The 20,035-nt window shown below is 38.9% G+C and overlaps 1 protein-coding gene across 12 annotated transcripts in view; it reads left to right on the top strand.

Annotated features, from left to right (window-relative positions):
- Nucleotides 1-20,035, top strand: part of FHIT (fragile histidine triad diadenosine triphosphatase) — a 1,103,840-nt gene that overhangs the window by 247,888 nt on the left and 835,917 nt on the right. Inside the window, exon 5 of one of the 12 annotated variants that reach the window (XM_043519694.1) lies at nt 3,317-3,404. The exons of the other annotated variants lie outside the window; for them this stretch is intronic. The gene's annotated coding sequence lies outside the window, so the exon portion shown is untranslated. The remainder of the gene's footprint in view (nt 1-3,316; nt 3,405-20,035) is intronic. 12 annotated transcript variants of the gene reach the window in all.

Raw genomic sequence — 20,035 nt, 5'->3', positions numbered from 1 at the left:
ATGCATGACTCACAGTTTTTACAGGCAGAAGCCATTGCTCACATGAAGAAAAGGAGTACTTGTGGCACCTTAAAGACTAACAAATTTATTTGAGCATGAGCTGTAGCTCACGAAAGCTTACTTCATTGGATGCCCACATGGTATCTTGAATGTCTCCAGGAAGACTTCTTATGTGGATTGGAGCATTCCAAGATGCATTGTTCCTTAAGTGCTTCTTGATTGGGCACTTAACTTTGCAAATTCCTTTCTCCAGGAGCTGACCAAATGTTCTACTAAGGTTATTTAGAAATCAAGCCAGTACACGGCCAATATTCATAACTTTGAATACAAAAATGCTACAGGCATACAATAGGATTAATAGATTCAGTAGGTCATAACCTTTACATAGATATGTTACATGGCATATATAGCATAGAACATATTCCAGTTATGTCATATTCATAAGCATGTTTCCATAATGCCTTATGGAAGGGCACCATCACACAATCTTTCTCCATATATTTTTTGTACTTTACACCAGCAGCCAGTGTGCCCATGTGTCCATATGAGATTTGCTTTCCTGTACATTAGTTCACCTTTCTAAGAGCAGTGACCTGTCTCTTATGGGAAGTGTCTTACTTTAATGATGATAAAATAAAAACATACAAAGAAGCTGATCTAGGGCATCATTCTTGCAGGGCCTCTTCAAATACTGACTGATTTTTGTAGAAAACTTGATTCTTGAGAACATCCAAGCCTCAATGCAATCTGAAATTGACCTCTTTGTTGCCAGTTTAAAATCTTAGCATTTTCCATGCCTCCTTGTACTGTGATTGTCTCAGGCCTTAAACTATACGCATGGTCAGTAATTATATGGGAAATCTGCAAAAAACAACCTAGGTGCTCAATGAAGTGGTGATTCACTAAACGGCACTTTATTCTCTGTCAGGCCTGGACTCTAAACATTTTAGGAACACAGTAAGATAAGACCTGACATAGACATACAAAATAATGACGTGCAGTACTCACTGCCATAAAACACCATTGAGAGCAAGGGTTAGATTCTCAGCCAGTGGAAATTGTCTAACTCCAGTGAAGTCGATGGAGTTGTTGATTCCCACCAAGAGTTGAGTGGGATGTTAAATATACATCTGGATAATAAGAATATCCATGCTTACATAATAGATTTCATTTTTAAATTTTGAGAGAGAGCGAGCGAGCGAGCATTGTGAAGAGGCAAACCTTCATGCTGAGAATGCTAATCCTAATTTAACAGGGACCTGCTTCATGATTCCAGCTATCCACAATTCCAGTTTCTGTTGTGTCCCCAACACAAGTCCAACCTCTCTCTGTTTTGACTTTTATATGAGTAATCTTATGTACTTTAATGAGATCACTTGCATGAATAAGGGTATGCTGCACTCAAAGACTACAGCAGTACAGCTGTGGCACTTCAGGGTAGACGCTACCTACACTGACAGGAGGAGTTCTTCTATCGGCATAATCCAACTCCATGAGAGATGATAACTAGGTCAGTAGAAGAATTCTTCCATCGACCCGGTGCTGTCTACATGGGGACTTAATCTGGTTTAACAACTCCCCTCAAGGGTATGGATTTTTCATGCTTCTGACCGACCTAGTTTTAAACTGACCTAATTTTCTAATGTAGACCAGGCTTCAGACTAGTGTCATGCATTGAAAGGACTGGGCCCAATAGCATGACCAAAGAGATGAATTCAGTTCACCTTATTCAGGAATTGAGGTATGAACGCTCCCTCCTCTCACCAATGTGAAGACTTAAGATATTAAACTTTAATTTTGTTGTCTTGAAAAAACAAAGGAATTTTAAATGAAAAATTGTTATTGCAATGTTAAGCGTACATAGCTAAAAGAAAAAAGTCAGGAAATACTGTAAGAAACTCAACTTTTGCAGTGTCAGTTCCTCTGCTTTGCATATTTAGTATTTTTATGGCAAAAATGTAACAAACCATCCAGTATAAACTACACATTTCAGGCCCAATTCTGCAACCTTTACATACATAATTCTTATTCCACCCCGTAAGACTTCTCACAAGTGGAAATTGCTCAGGTGAGTGACACTTGCTGAACCGGGCCTTTAACCAGAAAAACAGGGAAGGGAAAAATTGTAAAACTGACAGCATTTGCTTTAAATTAATTTTCACTTTATTTGTGAACTTGGAAAATCTGCTAAAATTAATTTCCAGTGATTTCCAGTAACAGGGCAAGCGGCAATGCTACTCAGCAGGAGTTTGAAACTAATGTAAAACAAAGATGCATCCAGCCTTTTCCCCACTAACATGTGCTGCAGTAAGCAGTTCTAAAGTGCACACGTACCCGCAGAATTGCTACAGAAAGGTTAACCTGTGAAATCTTAACCCTTTCAACCTTATTTGTATGCCGTCAATGTTAATATCATATACTGCATAATACACTTGAGTACAATAGTCTTTAAATAAAAAGAAAGTTGATTGGCGTTAGTAGAATTAAAAAAAGCTACATTTCAAAAGAAGAAAGTGCCTTTGCTTCTCCCTTCAAAATATCTTTGGGCCAATTTTTCCTCTTAGTCAAGTGTCTCCTCTGGAGTTACTCTGACTTCAATCAGTGGAGTTACTCTACTCCAGATTTACACTGGCATTAACTGGATCTGAACTCTTATTTCAACCACAACTTCTAGAAACAGTTTTTGCTGAAGTTTTAGTTTGTAAATTCAAGGTTTTATACTCATTCAAAAGTATTGTAGTATCATCATACAAAGAGATTTTTCAAGCCATATATAGACAGCTTATTCTATGCTTCATCCCTTATTGTACCTTCGTGTTTCTATACTATCCATAAACTTCTCTAAGGAAATCCTCATCACATTTAAAAAACCAAAAACCCTGCAAAAATGCCCCATTTAACTTAATCACAGAAGCTGATAAACTGTAAGATTTCTTCAGCAGGACAGCCTATACAAACTTCTTGGAACGATAATTAAACATTTTATGAACAGGTATAATCCTTCATTGTACAATCAGCAGTATACCGAAAAGGTAGTGGAGTTATTTTTTACAAAGGATTGTGCATTAAGGCAAATGATTTCCCCAAATATTTTACTAAAAAATTTAAAGGCTAAGACTTTTTGACCAGCCGGTGAAGTCTTCCTTTTAATCACACAGTAAGTGTGTGCATTTGTTTTAAACAATAACCAAACGTTAACATACTTTTAAAAGGGGGGATTTTGTGTAGGGGAAAACATTCAAATGTCTTACTGAAGATATAAATCTATTTATCTTTCATATTTTTAACAATTTTCTCTGGTATTTTATTTGACTAGCTGTAATTAACTAAATTACTGAATGTCAGGACCAGATCGGCAGTGAGATATTTCTATCCAAATGCAGCAACCATCTCCATTAGCAAAGGTATGCTTTTGGCAGCTTTCTTGATACAAACATTGTTGTTCATTGTTTTTTCATCCTTATAACGTGCATTAAATGAGGAATGCTGCTATGTGATCAGGAATCATGTGATCATCCATAAATCTTCTGTGGCATGATGAGATCGCGTGACAGATATAGACTGAACATCTAGACAGAAAGAAAAGGAGTACTTGTGGCACCTTAGAGACTAACAAATGTATTAGAGCATAAGCTTTCGTGAGCTACAGATCACTTCATCGGATGCATCCGATGAAGTGATCTGTAGCTCACGAAAGCTTGTGCTCTAATACATTTGTTAGTCTCTAAGGTGCCACAAGTACTCCTTTTCTTTTTGCGAATACAGACTAACACGGCTGCTACTCTGAAACCTGTCATCTAGACAGACTGTCTTATGTACCTGGAGATTGAATGCCACCTGGATCTATCTGCAAAAAACCTATGCCCTATAGGATTTTCCTTGATGATGAATTAAAGATTCTCTCATAGCTTCTTTATTCTGAAGTGTGTGGTAGTGCATCTGTGACATCACAATTCTGTAGCATTGGATAATGATATCAAACACAGAATTACAATTTTGCTACAGAAACAAATTTCTGCAATGCCGGTGCGTCTCACTCTGTTTTTCAAAGCTCAGTGAAAAGGACTTTTGTGTTTTCTCTTTACCTGAACAATCACAGAGAGAGGCTAATTGTGCGGAGCTTCTGTGAGAACAAAAGAAGATGATAAATGTATAATAAAAAAGCAGAAGAATGAGACAAAGGAAGGACCCTTTTTCAGGATGTTTCTCCTTCCACAGCCCAGCAATCACCATCTCAAGGGCTCAGTATTATTGACTCATTGATTTTTATATATCCTCTTTCACAAGACTCAACAAGCTTTATAGAAGTACCGACCATATACATCTTATATTTAGAGCACTTCACCCACCAAATTGCAGCCACTTCTACAGTGGAACATGGTAAAAATTATAATAGTGCCAGCAACTCTACAATAACTTAGGGAAAAATAATGAAAAGAACCTTTTTCAATTTAAATCTTATATCCTATCTCACACTTCCCCCCACCCCAGGTTACCTCAATAGTAAAAGATGTACGTCAAGAGGCATTGAATATTGCACTTATAAATTTGCTGGACATGATAAAATTTCTGTCTTAGCTGGAAACTATACTGGGGGAAGAGAAACCATGGAAAATTCCCACATCAAATCCTCTGTCAGACTGAAATGTGGAATTTAAGCTGTAACCTCTTAGTATCTCATGCAGAAATTACAAACGATAGACTTCACCCTGGTGTACGTAAGTGTAATTATCAAAAATGCATGAATCACTCACGTGTTTTTTTTTGAAAATTGTATCCCATTTGTTTATAAAGAATGAATGCTGAGTTAGCTGTGGATAAAGTTAAAGTTCCACAGTTGAGTGTGGAGGAATGTGGGGTGTGCATTATGGTTGGTTCTGTCAGATGTGTAACGGAGTTTGTTGTGAAAGTGAGGAGTCTGAATGTGTTTGGATGGTGAGATATTTGGGTGCTAAGGGCTGTGAAATAAATTTTTGTAAGTGAAATCGCTTTAATATCATTTAGCTAAGGCTGAGCTCCTTTGTCAAGCACTTTGAGATCTATGGATGGAAAATGCTATATAAGAGTTAGGCGATAATATTTAATTGGTGATTGTGTTAGTGGGATTTGTTTTTGAGCAACCTTATCTCCAGGCAAACAAAGGCTTTGACTTGGGGTTACCATTCACAGCAGTGCTACTGATTTTTTTTTTTTTTGGTAATCTAATTTGATTGGATTCAGGTTTTGTGATTTCTCTGGGCTTAGAATAAGCAGGTATCTCTCTAATTTTTGTAACTCATATTGGAATTAAATTTTTGCATACAGAATTGGTTGTGCCTTAGGTCATCATTTGAACACTAATTGGGCAGGTAAGAACACAGTGCTGTACATTTGGTCTGGTATGAAAGTATTAGCAATTTGGGGTGGTTGGGAAGTTAATTGCTAAACTAGTATTAAGTTAATTAAATCCATAAGGATTCTTTCTTTAATGTTGCTTATTGCATACTTAAAATAGCACTTACATCTTTAAGATTTCTTGGGGACGGATCTCTTTGGAAACTAACTGCAGATACTGGGCCAGGTTGTACTCAGATGCTATGTGGTTTTGCAGGGAGCCAACACACAGAGCACTCCTCCTGCAACCTTGTACATCTGTGCAGAAGAATAATTGGTGGTTTTCTACCTTGAGTGAAGGGACTGATCTCTTTGTGTCCCAGAATTAAAGACACCCCCAAAGGAGCAGGAATGAGGCGAGCCAGTGCCAAGTGCACGGGGTAGAGTATGCTGCATTTTCATAGGTGGTGTAGCCATGGCTGCACTGCTTTTGTGTCCTGGGGAGCTCCAGAAGGAACTGTGTCCCAGTGTGTAGCTGCTGCCTGTAAATGACATGACTGAGATTGTAGCAGGTCTTCTGTCTTTGACACAGCCTGATCCAAAGCCCTTTGAAACCAGTGGGAGTCTTTCCATTAACTTCAGTGGGCTTTGCATCAAGCCAGTAGTATTGACTTCACCCTGGGTCTGATTCTGCAGTACTTGGGCTATATCTGCCACCCCTTTTTTTCTTCATGATTTTATGAATAAGTTCAATTTGGCCTCTTTTGAGTGGGCTATAGTAAAATTCAGAGCGTGAGTAATCCTGACTGCTGCAATTCTTTTACAGGCAAAGTATCCTTTTTTAATTGCAGGAAAATGTAGTCTGATACCATTCAGTCTAAACAGAATGGGCATTCTTTTAATTGGTGATAAGGGTTTGTTAGCCTGTAAGCAGCAGTTAATAATATGGAGAGAAATTGTTTTGAATCGGCTCGCAGAATCACCTTTGCGCAGGCTCCAGCTATCTTAGCTTGAACAGCCTGGTTAAATTGTGCTGTGGAACGTACTCATCCCCCACATGGACAAGGCTGCTGGCACTCTCTGTGGAAGGAACATGCTGCTCAAGAAGAAGGCACAGCAGGATAACAAAAGCTGCCAAGAAAACACAGGTTTCAGAGTAGCAGCCGTGTTAGTCTGTATTCGCAAAAAGAAAAGGAGGACTTGTGGCACCTTAGAGACTAACAAATTTATTTGAGCATAAGCTTTCATGAGCTACAGCTCACTTCATTGGATGCATTCAATGGAAAATACAGTGGGGAGATTTATATACACACACAGAGAACATGACACAAAGGGTTTTATCATACACATTGTAAGGAGAGTGATCACTTAAGATGAGCTATTGCCAGCAGGGAGGGGGGAGGAAGAAAGCCTTTTGCGGTGATAATCAAGGTGGGCCATTTCCAGCAGTTGACAAGAACGTCTGAGGAACAGTGGGGGATGGGAGGGGATGGGGAAATAACATGGGGAAACAGTTTTACTTTGTGTAATGACCCATTCACTCCCAGTCTCTATTCAAGCCTAAGTTAATTGTATCCCGTTTGCAAATTAATTCCAATTCAGCAGTCTCTCGCTGGAGTCTGTTTCTGAAGATTTTTTGTTGAAGAATAGCCACTCTCAGGTCTGTAATCGAGTGACCGGAGAGATTGAAGCGTTCTCCGACTGGTTTTTGAATGTTATAATTCTTGACGTCTGATTTGTGTCCATTTTACGTAGAGACTGTCCAGTTTGACTATCCAGTTTGAATGTACATGGCAGAGGGGCATTGCTGGCACATGATGGCATATATCACATTGGTAGATGCGCAGGTGAACGAGCCTCTGATAGTGTGGCTGATGTGATTAGGCCCTATGATGGTGTCCCCTGAATAGATATGTGGACCGAGTTGGCAATGGGCTTTGTTGCAAGGATAGGTTCCTGGGTTAGTGGTTCTGTTGTGTGGTTGCTGGTGAGTATTTGCTTCAGGTTTGGGGGCTGTCTGTAAGCAAGGACTGGCCTGTCTCCCAAAATCTGTGAGAGTGATGGGTTCTTGTCAACTGCTGGAAATGGCCGACCTTGATTATCACCATGAAAGGTTTTCTTCCTCCCCCTGCCCCTTCTTGCTGGTAATAGCTCATTTTAAGTGATCACTCTCTTTACAGTGTGTATGATAAAACCCATTATTTCATGTTCTCTGTGTGTGTATAGAAAACTCACCACTAGTATTTTCCACTGAATGCATCTGATGAAGTGAGCTGTAGCTCATAAAAGCTTATGCTCAAATAAATTTGTTAGTCTCTAAGGTGCCACAAGTACTCCTTTTCTTTTTAAAGAAAACACAGGTCTCCCCAAAGGCAATAACTTCCATTTTTATGTAACGGTCATTAAATATTCTTCTGACACAAGGTAACTTGCCAAACTAAAAAGTTCCTTCTGTGTGCACAGAGTGGGAGGAGGTCATATGAAAGGTATTGAATGATGTTTATGCCTTTCTTCTCCCTCAGTAAAGATCTCCTTTTGAGGGACAGTTCCATTTACCCTCTTTGTGACTCATTTCTTTCTACCTTTTCCTTTGGTGGTTCTTTGTAGAACTAAAGTATGTGTGGAGGTGATCAATCCATTTTTATTTTTCTTCAGTGGGAATAGAAAAGTTGCTATCTATAAAGATTTTCTCATGCTCTAACAGGCCTTGAATTAAAAAGAGAGAACCTGAAGTGTAAGCGATTTTACCAGCGACTGGGTGGCAAACACCAATATTTATTGTGCAAGATGTAAGGCTTGACAAATTTTTGCCAACAACGGCCAAAAATACCCAGACTTTTGTTAATGATCAGTTCTTGATAAGTTACCGTCCATATGTAAGAAGGCCCTGTTCTTGGATCTTGCTGTGGTCCTCAAAAGTCTTTCACCGATCATCCATTTGAAGCCCTCACAGTTAGAATTCCTCCCACATAAATTCTCTCCTTCTTGCCATAATTTCAACAAAGAAAATTGAAGTCACAGGTCGTAGTGATAGATATGTTGTATTTAAAGATGATTAAGAAGGCAATACTTCTGAGAGTAGATTTATTTGTATTACCTAAAGAGAGATTCACAGTTCCATATGTATTTCAAAATTAGACTCTCCTCGAACCTTCATCAGTAAGAGTCTGATGAATTGCCTCATTTGGGGGATGAAAGAAGAATATCTAAGTGACACTTCAAAAGAACGGAAGATGTTAAAATCTTGGCAATGGACTTTAAATTTTGTACCAACAAACTGCACTAAGTATGCACGTTTCTCAGAAGGCTTTTGTGAGACAGCTAGTTGGCTGAATTAGATTAACAAACTTTCAATACTACGAGATATTTTTATGCTGGGTTTTTTTGTTTTTTTTTTGCGGGGGGAGGCATATTCTGCAAGAGACTGAGCAGGAGACTATTTAAACTTAATTTTTGTGGCTGCTTCTTGGGCTTCCTAAAAGATTTTAGCAAATGATTATAGGCTATTTCTTCTATAAAACTCTCATTCTCTGTCTCTAGTATAATAAAGATACCACTCCCTTCCTCTCAGTCTAGGAATTTCGGATACTGTTTCTTAATCTTATCCTACTGAGGGAACTTGCCTTAATAAAGATGATGGGGGCTCCAGTAAGATGACTAAGCACTGATCTTCCCTCAAAGATTCCCATTATAAGACTAAAACAGGTGAGTGCTGGAGCCTAAAAAAATACATGATCCTTTTTTAATGAAACTGTTACTATTTCTGCCATCAGTAACCATAGTGTATTGATATTATTTTAAATGTGCATGGGAGCAGTGATTATCCAAAGCAGTGAAAGCAGAAATATTCAAAAAGACTTTGATACAGCTTTGAATTTTAATGCACTGGTTTTATGTGTATGATATGATTATTGGCTGAGAACTTTGCTTTCCGTAAAAATAGACAGAAATAATTTTGACTGCCTTTTGGCTACAGATACCTTGAAATCCTATTTGGCAAATTGATTTTGATGCTCTAGGTGAAGGAGTGTGAGTGATTATAGGTTAAGGGTTTGGCTGAATTCCATTCTCAGGCCATGAGCTAAGCATCTTTATCAACCCTTTAAGAAATTAGAGCCCCCTTCCCAAAGAAACTAAATAGTAAATCCAGCACAGCCCTGATTTGATTTGAAAAGAGCTCATATATCATTCAATAAGGGAAATAATAGTTGTTAGGGAGGGGATTCCTTAAGGGAGTTAGCCAGCCATGGGACGCTTTTGTTTGTGAACCAGAATATGGATTTTTTTTTAATTATTTTTTTTTTGCTGATGAAGAAAATATACAAAGTAACGAGTGCACCAGGAGAGTACAATATGTAGTCATAATGGCATAAGCAATAGAAATTCAAGGAACAGTAAAATACTTGATATTGACAAGATTGAGATTTACTCTTGAGAAAAGACAATTTGACAGATTATCTGAGTGAAATGTTTAATGATCGTGGTATTTTACACTTGTGTTAAACTATTCATCAGGGAATCTCCAAGTACCTGACAAATGGGGCATTGCTTCCATTTTATAGATGGGGAAACTGTGGACTTAGCTACACTTAAGTTATGTTGGCATAGTTGAAGTGACAATCCCTTTCTAGTGTGGACACAGTTGTATCAGTATAAAGGTGACCAATAGCAGTATAGCTTACTCCAGTTTAGCTGGGTCTACACTAGGGCTTTTACTAGCATAACTGTCAGTTTTTTTAAAAAAAGCACACCTTTAACCAACATACCTATGCTGGTAAAACTTGTAGGAGTAGGCCAGCATAAGGCTAAAACAGAATAGGTAATTCGTCAATAGGATTCGTTAAGTCCATTAATGGCTATTAGCCAGGATGGGTTAGGAATGGTGTCCCGAACCTCTGTTTGTCAGATGGTGAAGATGGAAGGCAGGAGAGAGATCACTTGATCATTACCTGTTAGGTTCACTCCCTCTGGGGCACCCAGTATTGGCCACTGTCAGCAGATAGGATACTGGATGGACCTTTGGTCTGACCCAGTATAGCCATTCTTATGTTCTTAGCATACAAGCAGAAGTGGGGAGAATAGCCAGTTTTTATTTATAATATAAGGTTTTGGACAGAGATTTCCTTTATGCTTGTTACAGACAAGAAGTCTGTAGACTACCTGTGAGAGTCTGTCCAGAGGCAGAACAGAGCCGGTAGGCCTGACATGGGAGAAGCTCGGCTCTATCTCATTGATTGACAAGTTTGGACTGGTCTTCAGTTCAATAAAACAGAAGGGAAACTCTCTGATAACAACAGCTGCACCAGGCCATGAAAGTCAGAAGTGCAGAGGGAGAAGGCATGGGATGGAAATTCCCTGACTTTGCCTGATTTAAATATCTTTACTGTAAGAGAGAAGACCACCCTTGCCCATTAATTGTGTGGGGCCTGGGTTTTGGGAAGGGCTGGGGGTAACGACACTGCAGGGAAGCACCCATTCAGATGAACCCTTTTGACCTTCCTAACCCACATTCCAATGGCAGTTAAGCCGTCCATCACTACCACCCTAGTGTATTTCTGGCTGGGAGTGTGGGATGCCAGAGACGCCGGGCTCCCTCTTCAACCGGGTGTTCCGGTCGAAAACTGGATGCCTGTCAGTCCTAATTCTCAAAACTATTCTTGAATTTGTTGTTGGGTTTCTTTGGTTTTGCTCCTCCCACATTACTGAAATCTGTCAAGATGTCCAGAAAGATAGGAAAGCAGCCATCAGACTCCAGAGTTTGTCAATTCTATTCAGTGAATAAGCTGGCAGGATGTTCTCATGTTAGTGTCCTGACCATGGTCAAAGCTCGTATATTTAATAGCAGATGATAGCTTTGAATGTCCACTGAAGAGTCACCTGTTTTTGTTTTTTTTTTGTCTCCCTTCAACTCTGACCTTTGACTGCAGTGATGATTTTATTAGCACCAGTTGGTCCATCTTATTTCCCCTCCTTGTAAGTTATACTTGAAAACTTGAAATTACAGGGGGAAAAAATGTTTTATCGCCTGCAACTGTTGAAGGTCCCGTTCTCTATTAATTTTTACATCCACCTATTTATCAGACATATACAGAAAGATGTGACTTTTTACAGAATTCTGCTAACCACCTCTGGGCAGTGTTTGCAGTAACATAGTAGAGATGTCTATGTGCATAACTAAGCTGATGCCTTATTAATTTTACCGTGAAAAAAGCAAAGTGCATGAAGTTACTCCAGATTTACAGTGGTATAAATGGGAATAGTCTGATCTTGAGTGTGTTTCTAATCTTACATTGATTACTCCTTATTTAGACCAGCATAAGTGAGATGAGGATCAGGATCCTAGAGGGCCAGCACAAAAACAATTATTCTTTAGGATACGCACAACGGTGAAAACATTAGACAGTTCCATATCCATGGGTTAAGTATATGACCTTCGGTACAACAATCTTATTTCTCAAAATTGTTTACAGTCAAAACAGCATTGGAATGACATAGCATTAAATGTTATATGATGTTGTAAAGTACACAGGTTCATAAGTCATGTAAAGGACCTTGCACAGACTAAAGAGCAGGTGAACTCAGATCATTTGGACATGTGATGTTCATAACTATCCAGATTTAACTCCTATACTTCGCTACACTTTTACCTTATCAGCATTCATTGGTTGAAGGTTTTGATGATCATATCTAGAAAGTCAGCTTTAGAAACTCCTCACACAAATTATTAAATGGGAAATACAAGTTACCCCTGAGATGAGACAAGAATTCTTTACCCTGATGGCACAAAAATACCTATTCACTTAGAAAAGTAACACTTCATTTCATGGAAATGTTATGTCATTCATAGTTTGCTATCAAAATCTATGGCAGTCCTCATTACCTTTGCTATCAGTCCCTCTAGACTACTGAAGGCTTATTTGAACTATATATAAATTCATGTATTGCAATACAACACAATAGGGAGATTTAAAGGCACCCTGGTAGCCTTCATTCACAATTCCCTTGCTTTTATTCGTGTGTGTTTCAGTTTTAACATTCTGAGTAATTTTCATATTGCTGTTTTCATGAAAAATATTTCTTCAGCTCTGTAAGTGGGATTTTTACAAATAGAAAGGTTTGTGATTTAAAGACTTATGGCTACTGCACTTAATCCAGCCTGTTATTTACAGTTTAACTGCCCCAAGAGGGTTCACTCCCCCCCCCCCAACACGACAGAAAATAGAATTAGCTGTTTTATGGGGCCTTCAATTGCTAGAAAAGAAAGTCAAGAACATGTCTGAAGAACATGCAGTGAATGTAAACCTCTCTCTAGGGAAGGTCTTCAGAATAAGAGAAAATATATTGGATCATGGTTCATGGGAAATGCAAATAATTTTAGGAGTAAATTCACAATTATAGGAACAATAGGGCTGAGATAAAACCACAAATAGGCTTAGAGTACAGACAGAGCAAAACTAAGTAAGAGTAACAGAAAATCAAGGGTCTGGAGCCTAATAGAACATCATGAATCTTTCCTAGACATCCAAAGAACACTCACAAGTCTCAGTGTAGAGAAAACAAAAGCTATTAGGTGCATTCTTAAATGTAATTAAGCTGGGCCCTTTGCCTAGCATTCTTGCACATATATTGGACTTTAGACCGAATATCATTCTCCGTTACATGCATATGGCTCACTGACTTGACCTCCATGGAGTTGCCTGTGTTTACCAGACTGATGAATATGGCTTTAAGATTCTCTGAGTAACTCCTTTATTTCTCTACTAAACCAAAAGCACCAACACTGTCATAAAGACCAATTAAAAAGGGAGGCTCATGATAGGAGAAATGGGCTTTGTTCTCAATTCTGCCAGGGACTCACTAGGCAATCTTTGACATAAAAATGGCCATAGTGGGTCAGACCAAAAGTCCATCCAGCCCAGTATCCTGTCTGCCGACTGTGGCCAATGCCAGGTGCCCCAGAGGGAGTGAACCTAATAGGTAATGATCAAGTGATCTCTCTCCTGCCATCCATCTTCACCCTCTGACAAACAGAGGCTCGGGATACCATTCCTTACTCATCCTTGCTAATAGCCATTAATGGATTTAACCTCCATGAATTTATTCAGTTCTCTTTTAAACCCTGTTATAGTCCTAGCCTTCACAACCTCCTCAGGCAAGGAGTTCCACAGGTTGACTGTGCGCTGAGTGAAGAAGAACTTCCTTTTATGTGTTTTAAACCTGCTGCCCATTAATTTTATTTGGTGGCCCCAAGTTCTTATATTATGGGAACAAGTAAATAACTTTTCCTTATTCACTTTCTCCACACCACTCATGATTTTATAGACCTCTATCATATCCCCCCTTAGTCTCCTCTTTTTCAAGCTGAAAAGTCCTAGCCTCTTTAATCTCTCCTCAAATGGGACCCTTTCAAAACCCCTAATCATTTTGGTTGCCCTTTTCTGAATCTTTTCCAATGCCAGCATCTCCTTTTTTTTTGAGATGAGGTGACCTCATCTGTACATAGTATTCAAGATGTGGGCGCACCATGGGTTTATATAAGGGCAATAAGATATTCTCTGTCTTATTCTCTATCCCTTTTTTTAATGATTCCTAACATCCTGTTTGCTTTTTTGACTGATGCTGCACACTGCGTGAACGTCTTCAGAGAACTATCCACGATGACTCCAAGATCATTCTCCTGATTAGTTGTAGCTAAACTAGCCCCCATCATATTGTATGTATAGGTGGGGTTATTTTTTTACATTTATCCACATTAAATTTCATTTGCCATTTTGTTTCCCAGTCACTTAGTTTTGTCAGATCTTTTTGAAGTTCTTCACAGTCTGCTTTGATCTTAACTATCTTGAGCAGTTTAGTATCATCTGCAAACTTTGCCACCTCACTGTTTACCCCTTTCTCCAGATCATTTATGAATAAGTTGAATAGGATTGGTCCTAGGACTGACCCTTGGGGAATACCGCTAGTTACCCATCTCCATTTTGAAAATTTACCATTTATTCCAACCCTTTGTTCCCTGTCTTTTTAACCAGTTCTCAAGCCATGAAAGGATCTTCCCTCTTAACCCATGACCACTTAATTTACATAAGAGCCTTTGGTGAGGGACCTTGTCAAAGGCTTTCTGGAAATCCTAAGTACATTATGTCCACTGGATCCTCCTTGTCCCCTCAAATAACTCTAATAGATTAGTAAAACATGATCTCCCTTTACAGAAATCATGTTGACTTTTGCGCAACAATTTGTATTCTTCTATATGTCTGACAATTTTATTCTTTACTATTGTTTTGACTAATTTGCCCAGTACTGACGTTAGACTTATCGGTCTGTAATTGTCAGGATCACCTCTAGAGCCCTTCTTAAATATTGACGTTAAATTAGCTATCTTCCAGTCATTGGGTACAGTAGCTGATTTAAAGGACAGATTACAAACCATAGTTAATAGTTCCGCAATTTCACATTTGAGTTCTTTCAGAACTCTTGGGTGAATGCCATCTGGTCCCGGTGACTTGTTAATGTTAAGTTTCTCAATTAATTCCAAAACCTTCTATAGTGACACTTCAATCTGTGACAGTTCCTCAGATTTGTCACCTACAAAAGACGGCTCAGGTTTGGGAATCTCCCTAACATCCTCAGCCATGAAGACCGAAGCAAAGAATTCATTTAGTTTTTCTGCGTAGACTTTATCTTCTTTAAGTGCTCCTTTTGTATCTCGATCGTCCAGGGGCCCCACTGGTTGTTTAGCAGGCTTCCTGCTTCCGATGTACTTAAAAGAACATTTTATTACCTTTTTGAGTTTTTGGCTAGCTGTTCTTCAAACTCCTTTTTGGCTTCTCTTATTATATTTTTACATTTGGCAATGTTTATGCTCCTTTCTGTTTACCTCACTAGGATTTGACTTCCATTTTTTAAAAGATGCCTTTTTATCTCTCACTGCTTCTTTTACATGGTTGTTAAGCCACGGTGGCTCTCTTTTCGTTCTTTTACTGTGTTTTTTAATTTGGGGTATACATTTAAGTTGAGCCTCTATTATGGTGTCTTTGAAAAGTGTCCATGCAACTTGCAGAGATTTCACTCTAGTCACTGTACCTTTTAATTTCTGTTTAACTAACTGCCTCATTTTTGCATAGTTCCCCTTTCTGAAATTAAATGCCACAGTGTTGGGCTGTTGAGGTGTTCTTCCCACCACAGGAATATTAAATGTTGTTGTTATATTATGGTCACTGTTTCCAAGCGGTCCTGTATAGTTACTTCTTGGACCAGATCCTGCGCTCCACCCAGGACTAGATCGAGAGTTGCCTCTCCCGTTGTGGGTTCCTGTACCAGCTGCTCCAAGAAGCAGTCATTTAAAGTATCGAGAAATTTTGTCTCTTCATTTCATCCTGAGGTGACATGTACCCAGTCAATATGGGGATAATTGAAATCCCCCACTATTACTGAGTTCTTTATTTTAATAGCCTCTCTAATCTCCCTTAGCATTTCATCATTACTATCACTGTCTTGGTCAGGTGGTCGATAATAGATCCCTACTATTATATTCTTATTAGAGCCTGGGATTACTATCCATAGAGATTCTCTGGAACGTGGATTCATTTAAGATTTTTATTTCATTTGACTCTACATTTTCTTTCACATATAGTGCCACTCCCCCCCCCACGACCTCTTCAGTTCTTCTGATATAACTTGTACCCCGGAATGATTGTGTCCCATTGATTGTCCTCACTCCAACTGGTTTCTGTGATGCCTATTATATCAATATCCTCCTTTAACACAAGGCACTCTAGTTCCCCCATCTTATTATTTAGACTTCTAGCATCTGTGTAGAAGCACTTTAAAAACTTGTCACTGTTTGTTTATCTGCCCTTTTCTGATGTGTGTTTCTTTATTCTTTATGTGAATGTTTCTCGTCTGATCTGGCCCATACTTTATCCTCTGACTAAAACCTAGAGAATCTCTCTCAATAGACTCCTCCTCAATCTCCTCTAAGAGAAGTCTCTGTCCGATCCACGTGCGCCTCTGCAGCAATCGGCTTTCCCCCCACCCTCCATCTCTTAGTTTAAAAAGGTTGCGGAGCAGTTTTTAATGTGACGTTCCGGCCGGCTGGATCCACTCTGGTTTAGGTGCAGCCCGTCCTTCCTTTATAGGCTCCCCCCATCCCAAAAGTTCCCCCAGTTCCTAATAAATCTAACCCCCTCCTCCCTACACCATCGGCTCATCTACGCATTGAGACTCTGAAGTTCTGCCTGCCTACCTGGCTCTGTGGGTGGAACTGGGAGCATCTCGGAGAATGCTACCACAGAGGTCCTGGGTTTCAGTCTCTTTTCCAGCAGCCTAAATTTGGCCTAAACTGCTTACTTCAACAAGAAGATCTACATTTCCTCCTTGACTGGAAGTGGTGCTTAGTAGTAGTGTTGCAATTTATGATAATTACAACCCTAACTACTGAGTGAATTAAATTAGGAAATTCAAATGGTCTTCAGTGTCTTCCATGGAATGCAGTTACTGCAGCACAGCTATTACTTTAACCCGTAGCATTTTTGTATTATTTGCAATTTCTAGAAATAGTGAAATGCACTACAGCTTCATCTATTTTCCCCCCAGGAGACTGGTGTTTCTGTCCCCTCCTCTCAGATGATCTTTCTCCTCTTGCTGATCTTTGGAATGAACATGCAAGGAGTATGGAATGTTATGTTTCCAGCCTCAAGCTGGTCTTGGCCAAAGGCCATTTCCCCCCCCCCCCAAAGACTCTATTTTTCAGATTTACAATTTTTCTTTCAAAGTTCAAATAGCAGCAAGAAAAAGACTCCACCGCTGCTGCCGACAGGATGTCGTCATGTTCATCGCACTCCCTGAGAAGAGAATGGAGTCCATTTCAGATAGTGGTTTTGTGCCTTAATTTCTATAGACTTTCTTTCCTGTATTTTACCATTGCTAAACCAGTCTGGACCGCATCCAGGTTCTTTCTGTTTTTTTTAAAATGATCTTCTTTAGGTAGTGTACACCATCATTAGGGGGATCTTACAGGAGATCAGCCTTATTACAAAAAATGTTTTCAGTATTCTCTCTCTTTAATTCTTTCATCGAAAGACAATTTAGCTTTATCAGATACTCCATGAAACTTTTTTGTTCTCATTTTATTGATGTTGATCTGCAATACAGGAGTGATTGCCAGTGTGATCCAAGTTTTGCTTAGACAATAAATCTGTCTGACAAATGGGTATAGTGAACAGTACAAATATCTGCTGGATTTCTGGGGAGAGAAGAAATCTTTTTCGGAAGAGTCCTAATGGTTAAATCCTGGCCCTGGTCTCAGTCACATCCATTTCCCCACCCCCAGAACAAGAATTGCCTGAGTGTAGCTGAGATCAGACTTTCTGCCCTAACTCTTATGGCAGAGTTAAAAACCCTGTCTTCCAGAAGCTTACACTTCTTTTGTGAGGTAGAAGCCCGGGGGACCTTTTGTTATAGCCTGGATGTCCTGGTATACAGAATTAATTAAAATGAAAGTAAGGAGTTAGAATCTGAGCTTGTGTACTGAGATAAGTTTCTACTTGTATGAGAGGTGCTACACACTTCCTGAATTCCACTTTTCTCCTCTGCATGCTTTCATATTGGAAAAACACGTTTCTGAAGTGTCATCATCTACTATAGCAGTCTGAAGTGGCACTTGAGCAGTATGACACCTGTGGACATCATCAAATAGATTTCTGAAATAAATAAGTGTAAAGATTTCATTAGTTTGTATGTGATGCCAGTGCAGTTGAAGCTGTTGCATAGAATGGTTTCTGTGTGCAAATATTGCCCTGGTCAGTGTATGATGGTACTGCTTTCACTGTTGTACACAACCCCCTAATTATCGTAGATATTGTAAAAATATACATTGAACTTCACATGAGTTCATAATATCTGATTTGTGCTGTGCATATTTATCTATGTCTTGTTCAATTTTTGTAATGAATGATACATTAAGCCTAAACTATGGTTACCTTTTTAACTCTGGTTTCTTCTTTGTTTCATATACTTTTACAAAGACAAAAAATATTACAAATATATCTCAGTAACAACCTGTTTAACAGTGCATCCAGAACCATCTATTTTAGGTTAGATTACACTTATATTTTGTTGTACACAACAAAGCAATAAAACAATAAAATCCCTGTCAGTTTCTTTATGAATTTATGTATAATCCACATAATGTAAACTGCAGGGTTATTTTCTCTCTCCTTCTATACATCATTATTTCAGATTACTCTACTGAAGTATTAAAACTGGTTAGCTCTTACATTAAAATATGTATCAATTGCCTTCTTTATTGTTGGTAAATTATTGAAGTGTTTGTATTTTTGTGTTCATCTTGGGTAATAAAATAACTAACTATACACGATTCATACACCTTTTAAAATATTTTCTTTTTGAATTTATACTCATTCTTTATTCCTTGACTGGCAAAGCCCAGCAAAAGTTTTCATTGCATATAGAAGCGTTCTTTTTCTCCATTATATGCACATGCTGGTACGTACAACTTTTTCCTTGTGTGTTAATGATAATATTTAATTGTTGTCCCACCAGCGTGTTCATGCTACAAAGAAAGGTAGATGGGTGTCCTGAATCAAATTAATAATGTCCTGAACCTATAAGCTGTTGGGTGCCCCCTAATACAAATGAACTTGGAACTTCCCAACCTTGCCTTACTTATGTGTGCAGATATGTCCCTTCTCACCATTATATCCGAGCACCTCACAAACATTTAATGAACTTATCTTCACATTTTATGGATGGGCAATTAAGAGAGTGATTAAAGAACTTGCCCCCACAAAAAGCCTGCAGAGCTGGGCAAGAAACCCAGATAGCCTGAAGCTCAGTGATTTAATAGTAAAACCACGCTTGCTGAATCCAGTCCTAAAATAACTGTGTTGAATGCGAAAAATTAACAGAACCAAGCTGGGCTTTTTTAATTGTAATTTTTAAATTTTTGTTGTTGCTTGCAATTCTTTAGTTTCCAGGAAATTTCAAAGTCTATGATTATCTCTAGAATAATCTGAATTTTTCTTACACAGCGCCTAACACAATTGGCTTCTGGTCCATGGCTAGCTTTCCTAGGTGCTATGACAACACTACTACTACTACTACTATAACTAATATAATAAGGTCTTTTGTCAATTGTTGTTGCCTAGAAGAGGGTGTGTCGGGTACCCCCAACATGGTAGCAGGTTTTAAATGACTGGAGCTTGAAGAATCCATAATACACAAAGAACCTAGGAACTAAGTAGCCCACTGGCGCTGCCCACTTTGCAGACCCTATGGCGGTTTTCATTGTTTACACCTGCTCCGAGATCAGCTGCCATCCAAAACTTCCAAACCTCATACACCCAAATTTGAGGGTCATTTCCTGCTCTCAGGGCAAAAGCTGTCTTATCCTAAATGCTTCTCCACCCACTTAGCTGTTGGCACTTTTTAGGGTTGATTCCTTATATTGGTGACCACTTGGTTCCCAGAGCTGTATTTGCCACTCAATGAGTGTTACTACTCTCTACCATGTGGAGGTTATGGTTGGGATTTACTCTTCATGGGAAATGAGGCCATAGTGGTATTACTCAAACTTCTCCAGTACTTTTAGGGGCAAACGAAAACATAATGCTGGCAAACTTAGTTCATCCCTTAATTAGCAAATAGACATACAGAAGTGCACAGGCTTCCTGTACACACATTTTCCAAGCCAATAGTATTC

Source organism: Dermochelys coriacea, chromosome 7 (genome assembly GCF_009764565.3).
Source record: "Dermochelys coriacea isolate rDerCor1 chromosome 7, rDerCor1.pri.v4, whole genome shotgun sequence".
NCBI lineage: Eukaryota > Metazoa > Chordata > Testudines > Dermochelyidae > Dermochelys > Dermochelys coriacea.
The sequence above is the reverse complement of the archived record's forward strand: the minus strand, read 5'-3'. Positions and strand labels throughout refer to the sequence as shown.